We start from the raw sequence: 7,813 nt of genomic DNA on the forward strand, positions 1-7,813 counted from the left end.
CCCGGGTCTGCGACTGGGAGAGGGAGAGAGACTGTAAGCAGGAAAAAAGTTTGGTTTTAATATGTGAAATTGGTTCCCCTGGGGGAAACTTTAATTCTTGTCAAATGTTTAAGGAGAACGCACAAGGGAAACTTTCCACGTTTGCAGATGCTTTTCGCGGCGCTCCAACCCCCAGGCTCAGTGCAAAGGAGATTCTGCAGGGAAAGAGCGCGGGTTGGTCCGGGAACGGGAATGTCGCCCAGCAAGGCGACAAAGGGCCTGTGCAGCCTCGTGGGGTGTTAGGGGGAGGGGACCGAGGTAGGAACAAGACAAGCAAGTAGGGGGTGAGGGGTGGGGGCCGTCCAGGGGTGAAGCAGCCCCTTCCCAAGATGGCCAAGGCTGAGCAAACGCTTCTCATCAACTTGCGCTTTTCTTCTGGCTGCGTAGATTCTGCAGGTCTAGGGGGTTTGTGTGTCAGAAGATCTAGAAGCCCCCCTCAGAAGAGGGTGTTAGCTGACAGTGCCCTCCGCTGATCCCACTGGGCTACATACACGGAGCTATGGTTAGAGTCGTCAGAAACCCAGGTCCCAGCGCTAGTTCTGAAATCTAATATCTCCCTGGTAGCTCAGATGGTGAAGAATCTGCCTGCAATGCAGGAGACCAGAGTTCGATCCCAGGGTTGGGAAGATCCCCTGGAGATGGAAATGGCAACCCACTCTAGTATTCTTGCCTGGGGAATCCATGGACAGAGGAGCCTGGCGGGGCTACAGCCCATAGGGTCACAAAGAGTAAGACATGGCTGAGCGACTTTCACTTGGGACAGAACAGTCAGGAATTCTGATTCTAACTGGTTAGTTTGAGGCACTTCTGAGCGGTAGCTGGAGTTTCAAAGAGGAAGGGGAAGAGCTGGCCACTTTAGAAATGAGCCAGAAATCCTGCAGGCATTTCTTCTGCAAAAATAAATCACCCTGCAGGCTGGTAAATATTCTGCAGATAAACAAAGTCTGGGACAAGCCCAGAATTTAAATTGAGATGAGCTGTGAAGTGAGATCTTATTAGATCACCTTCCCAAGACAACGAGGGAGCCCTCAACCACAGGGGCATTCAGAAGAATTTGGGTGGACAGGACTCTGGGCACCGTCCCCAGGGACAGCTGGCCTCTCTCAGGCTCAAGTTGTCCATGTCACCTCCCACATCATTGCCCTGACCCTCTGGAGCAAGGTAAGAGCTTGTCCTCCCCATAACCCTCTTCTCACACAGCCATTTTTATATGTTTAAAAACTGTCTTCCTAGTTGACCCAGTGACTTCTCAAGAGCAGAACTATGCTGTGTGGCTCACCTCTGAATCCCCAGTACCACCTCAGACTGGTGCACAGAATATGCTTAACAACTCTTTGCTGAATGAATGAACCCTCTTGCTTGTTGGTAATGAAGGAGCATGTTGGGAAGGGAGGTAAGAAAAAAAAAAGAGATGGGATTTTTCACCGCTGGCTGGTCTAAGTTGGTTTAGCACAGTTTACGCAAGAGCTTTGAAGGGAAAAATCCCTTGAGGCCATTTCCAATACTGGCTAAAATAAGCCTGGCTGAGGACCCATGGAGGGGTCCCACTGTGTAACCAGAGCACCTGTCTGCCATGCTGGGGGTGGGGGTAGGTTTGGGGAGTTGTTGGCACAGCAAGAGTTGCCAGACATAGAAACAAGCAGATTGAGAAGAGGTCACCTCTATGGAATAAGCAGCAGATCCCATGAGATGTGACGACCCTGGTCCTTGGTGTTGCCACAAATTCTCCAGCCCCATGCCTTTGGGTTGAGGCACAGAGGATTGCTGTTAAAATGCAGGCGTTATCTCAGAGGACAAGCTAACAGGAGCTCAGGGAACAAATTACGCAAATTCTTTCATGGTACATGAAAGGTATCTTGGTCCTTGGAACAAGGAAGCAAGGGGATCCCAAAGGGAAACCAAGAAGGATGCCAGCAGCAAAGGCAGTGAAGCAAATAAGTTCATGTGGTTACTTAGAATAGAAATTTTCTGCCCACACGACCAACACAGTTTTCTATTCTAGATTTAGTTCCAGTTTTATAGCATCTGCAGGTTGATAGATGAGGAAACTGAGTGGACATGCTGTGCAATGATTTCCACAAAATATGTGACAAAACATCCAACAATATTTTTGTAGAAAATGTGGTGAAATACAAGCTGTATGTCCTCTGATTCCAGGAGCACCAAGGAAGCTTTTAGTTACAGTACTGAATTATACAGAAGTATGGACATGGCAACCCACTCCAGTGTTCTTACCTGGAGAATCCCAGGGACAGTGGAGCCTGGTGGGCTGCCGCCTATGGGGTCGCACAGAGTCGGACACGACTGAAGCGACTTAGCAGCAGCAGCATGGGCTTCCCAGGTGGTTGTAGTGGTAAAGAACCTGCCTGCCAATGCAGGAGACACAGGAGACACAGATTCTATCCCTGGGTTGGGAAGAGCCTCTGCAGTAAGAAATGGCAACCCACTCTAGTATTCTTGCCTGGAGAATCCCATGGACAGAGGAGCCTGGTGGGCTACAGTCCATGGGTCACACAGAGACAGACATGACTGAAGAGACTTAGCACGCATGCACGCTCCAAGCATTACAACAGACCATTTTGATAAGAATGCACATCTTAGGAAATAGGGAACAGAGAACAAAACACTAAAACAAAGCCCGAGTGGTCAGGAGGTTTTGTGCATGGACTTTCTGGGGGTGGATGTTTCACCTTGTGGACAAGGGTGGGTTTGAAATAAAGGACAGCAAAAGTGGAAGTTCCACAGCCCATGGTGGGAACTGCTTAGTGGAAAGGTGGTCTAACATCTTAGAAGTTCCTCTCAGACTTTTGATTCTGGGTCACTTTTTTTTTTTTTAATCCTTTTCCTTGCCTCAGTCTTGGCAAGGACACACATCATTAGGTCGCTGAGTTTTCCTTGTGAATCACTCATAGAACAAGCAGTTACTCTGCCATGTCATAAAATATTTTTCCACTTAAGGATACAAAAGAATTTGTTGTGAACACAGAGAATCCTGACACGCTGTCCTCTTTCCAGCAGTCCCAGAAATTGTCTAAAAGAAGAAGAGAGCCTGAGGAGGGAGGAGAGAAAGGGGTGGCTCCACACTCTTAAGGCACAGGGCTCCTCTAGGCAGGTCTTATTCAATTCGACTGGCTGGTCTCATGAAACATTCTGTTTTGTACCTTCTGGGGCTGTTGAAGCAGCAGAGCAGAGATTTATCACAACAGTTGTTCAATCCAGCCCAACTGGTTTGGCACCCGGAGGAGCTATGTTTTTCAGAACAGCTTTTCGACATTCCTACATGAGCTGAGATGCATGAAAATTTCAGTTTTGAAACAACCAGATGTTTTTGTCAGGAAAGAAATAGATGACCTAAAGGAGGCCAGGAGGATAAACTCAGGGCTTGGGGAAGAAAATGGGACCGCAGGGAGCTCATGTCTTTCTCACAGCTCCTACCAGCCACTCACCATGATTAGCCTACTTGTACCAAAGCCAGACCCCACTCAGCATTTCCCTTCCCACTGGGGCTGCAGAGCTGCCCAACGCAAGGCTAGGAGCTGAAGTCTCAGCCCACCATCTTCCACTGCAGACACGGAGAGCGGGCGGGGAGGTGGCTGGGAGCAGACCTCTCAAGGCAGAATCAGCCCACATTGAGTCAGATACAGAATGGGCTGCAGAATGCAGAGAAATAACACTGAGCTTAAAAACAGGGGCTCTGGGTAGTCAGCCACTGTTTTGGTTGTTCCCTTGAGCCCCAGGTTCATTTTCTATGAAACGAGGAGGGGCTGGGAACAGATAACTTTCTGTTCACTGGATTCAGTAAATGTCCATTTCCTCTCTTCCTTTACAACAGGTGATACATTGAAATTGATCTTGAGGAAATAACTTCTCCAAGATCAGTTATCAGATAAAAGAAAAGGTTTTATTTCAACAAAAGCGGCATTTCCTAATTTGAAGAGCAAATCACTTAAGTACATTTATGAATCAAGCCTATAGTGTGGTGACCAACCACAGTCATAGGTTTTTCAAAATTGTCAGGATTTCAAATATTCTGACCTGCTGTCTCACCATGGGTTCTGATTTTCAGTTAAGGAACCATGGTCAGGTACTTCACAATACTGGTGGGAAAATGGAGAAAGACAGAAGAGCCTAGAGTTCATGTTTCATGTGACTGTTTTAAATAATTTACTGATTTATTTATTTTTGACTATGCTGGGTCTTCATTGCTGCGAGGGCTTTTTTCCTAGTTTTGGCTAGTGAAACTAGTTGCCATGTGCGGGCTTCTCATTGCAGTGGCTTCTCCTGTTCGGAACACAGGTTCTAGGATGCCTGGACTTCAATAGTTGGGGGGCGCAGGCTCAGGAGTTATGGTTCCTGGGCTCTAGAGCACAGGCTCAACAGTTATGGTGCACTGGCTCAGTTGCTCCGTGGCATGTGGGATCTTCCAGGACCAGGGGTCAAACCCCTGTCTCCTGCATTGGCAGGCAGACTCTTTACCACCGAGCCACCAGGGAAGACCCCATATCCTTTCCAGTACATTGTTTTGTGGATTCTTGAGCCAGAGAAGCCAAGGAGAGACACACCTCCTCCTCCTGCTTCCTGGTCTCCAGCTGTGAGTCCTCTTCAATGTGCCTAAGACACTGAGCTACACCAGGTGTCCATCTGTTGCTACAGCCAAGAGCCAAGAGCTCCGGGCATCCTAACGGATGCTCCTTGGTGGTCTGGCACCTGCTACCATTTCCACTGTAGTTACCTCTCTCCTCTGTTTTTACAAAATCCCGCTTGGTTATAAAGGGAAAGGGTCTTGATTTGGTCAGAGCTTCGAGGGTGCCTTGCTTCCTCTGTACTCACCGTATGCCACACTGGTTTAACTTCCAGAGCCACACATTCGACCCCAGCATAGCTCTTTGCTGATGAGCCACCGCTCCCCAGGCAGCTCCCTGTGCTTTCCAAGTGCTACTAGCACCTGGGTGATTTGTTTCACATTACTCTTGTAAAGTTGCTGCCTCTCCTAGGGCCGCGTCAGCGTGCCTCCCTCTTCTTCGGAGGGAGCCAAGAGAAACTATTAAAAATGTGTTTGAAATTACACATTCCCCACTCTCCTTGACAGAGGAGCTTTGCAGAGCTCGTTAAGAGAGCTGGAGAAAATTCCACAGCACATTTCTGGGTTTATGGTTATTATTTTGCATGTGCTGCTGAGCTAATAGAATGTGACTTTGGACATCCATGATCCAAGGGAAAATGGCTGCCTAAGTCCGGAGGCTTTCCTACCAGAGCAGCAGAGTGGGCTACCATTTTGGCTATTCACCTCTGTTTGCTCTGCTTGCAGATTTCTTGAAAGAGATGAGAGCCAAGGAGACGAAGACAAAGAGGAAAGGAATAAATTTGGGCAGATTTGGAAATGAGTCCTCTTGCTTCCTTTCCTTAGTGTCCCCCCTCCCTCCTCGCTTTTTTTCAGAATGTTGGATGGCCTGATTTAGGATTATTTTACAGTCTTTCTCTGACTCCATGAAACTGAGCTCCACCAGAGCTGGACCCAGACTTGTAAATAATCTTCTGGAGAAGCCTGGCTAAGTGGAAGCAGCCTGTTCAGTTCAATTTTCTCCTCTAGTTACCACCGATGACCTCCAGACATCACAGTTTCTTACATAATCCTCCAGAAAGCGAAGCCACCTCGCCATTGCCTCTGTTGGAAAGAATGTGATGCTTGACCTTCTCCCTTGCTGGTGTGCGAGGCTGACAATGTGCGAATCCCCCCGGCTCAGATCAGGAACCACCACATCAAAACTCCAGATACAGACCTCAAGATTTTATATCTTCTCCAGGAGATTTGAGTGCCTGGTAAATGTATTGCTAAACAGACACATTAGAACTGAAGTTCTCTACCACTTCATTGAAACCGATCTTTTGCTATAAAAACAATGGGGTCCAGTAAGGTTTCCATCAAGCAAAATGTGAAAAAAACACCATCTGACCTCAGGCCATGTAAATAACTTTAACAAGCAAAAGCTAAACCATGAGTCCATCTAACAAGAAACATATATTGAGAAATCTAGCATGTGGGAGAACTTCAGCAGAATTTTGAAAAGTCAGCAAAAATGGGAACTGAACACTCAGAAGTACCTGATTACCAGTGTCTTGTATGTTCTGGAATGGATTTCCTTGGTGGCTCAGCAGTAAAGAATATGCCTGTCAGTGCAGGAGATGTGGGTTTGATCCCTGGGTTGGGAAAATCTCTCAGAGAAGGATATGGCACCCCACTCCAGTATTCTTGCCTGGGAAATCCCATAGACAGAGGAGCCTGGTGGGCTGTAGTCTATAGGGTCCCTAAGAGTTGGACACGGCTTAGCAACTAAAGAACAACAACAATACATTCTGGAAGACATGCAATTCAATGAATATTACTTCATCTCAAATGAACCAGAAGTGCAGACAGCCTGGGCCATTCCTTTCTCCCTACCTTCCTGCTTTCTAGGTTCTTGAATTGAGATCCCATTGTTAAATAGCCAGCCAGCCCCTAAAAGATGAACTCCATAGTTTTCATTCATTCCCTCAGTCTGAAGAAACTGGCAGAGAAAAAATATATTCGTATCTTATTAGATAAAAATATCTCTTGATAAAAATAAATGCTGAATTCTTAACAAGACATTATATAACCAACACCGAAAGCATTCTTTATTCTGCAAAATGTTAAGCACAATTTCAGGTCAAAGAGTTAAGAAACAATTTCCAAAAAACAATTCTAAAACTACATCCATCTGTCTAAAAAGACCGTTTCCACAACCCTGTTGTAAGCTTTTTCATTCCCCTGAATATGTTTTTCTTCCCATCTTAACTTTTACCTAAAGTGAGGACTGAGATTGACTTAGAGGAATATCTCAGAAAATTTTTCTTGAGAGTACTTTTTTTTGTTGATTTCTAAGCATCCCTACCCTCAAAGAAGGACTTCCTTTTGTTGTTGTTGTTTGTGATAATTACTGCCTGCAAAGATCTGATCCTTGTGAAAATGTGTGTTTTTTGGATTAACATCAACTTTGCATTCAATCAGTTGTTCAAAGTTCACAGGCTTTCAACAGTCGTTTTCATCTTTCCATTGTAGCCACAGAGGTGTACGCGCACAACAGGAGACCTCTGCTGCTGCTGCTGCTAAGTCGTTTCAGTCCTATTCGACTCTGTGCGACCCCACAGACGGCAGCCCACCAGGCTCCCCGTCCCTGGGATTCTCCAGGCAAGAACACTGGAGTGGGTTGCCATTTCCTTCTCCAATGCATGAAAGTGAAAAGTGAAAGTGAAGTCGCTCAGTCATGTCCGACTCTTAGCGACCGCATGGACTGCAGCCTACCAGGCCCCTCTGTCCATGGGATTTTCCAGGCAAGAGTACTGGAGTGGAGTGCCATTGCCTTCTCCGGACAGGAGACCTCAGGTCTCCTAAAAGATTCATGTGCTCCTTGTATTTAGGAGGCACGTGGAGAACTTACTGTCCTGAGAGTTTGGAACCATCTGTTCATGCCATACAGCACATTCCAGGTGCTGGATTCCAACACACTGTCCTCTGGAGGGTGGCAGTTGGCTAAAGAGGAGCTCATGCATCAGTCTAACTGCTGGAACTTGAACTCTTGGTCCAGAAAAATAGTGTTTTCTAACTGGGCATAACTGAAGTCTTTCTCTGGGACAGGAAGTCCTTTTCTCAAAGTGTACAAGTAGTCAAGGCATGGAGGTGTTAAAGACAACAACCCCAAATAGAGCCACTTAGGCTAAACTTCACATCACTGAATCAGACTTATTTACAGTTTTG

The 7,813-nt window shown here is 46.6% G+C and overlaps 1 pseudogene; it reads left to right on the forward strand.

Moving 5' to 3' along the window:
* Window positions 1-231: 231 nt before the first annotated feature.
* The window catches only part of LOC105003108, a 54,696-nt pseudogene continuing 47,114 nt past the window's right edge, over window positions 232-7,813 (forward strand).

This window comes from Bison bison, unplaced genomic scaffold (assembly GCF_000754665.1).
Source record: "Bison bison bison isolate TAMUID 2011002044 unplaced genomic scaffold, Bison_UMD1.0 scf7180017864461, whole genome shotgun sequence".
Taxonomy (NCBI): domain Eukaryota; kingdom Metazoa; phylum Chordata; class Mammalia; order Artiodactyla; family Bovidae; genus Bison; species Bison bison.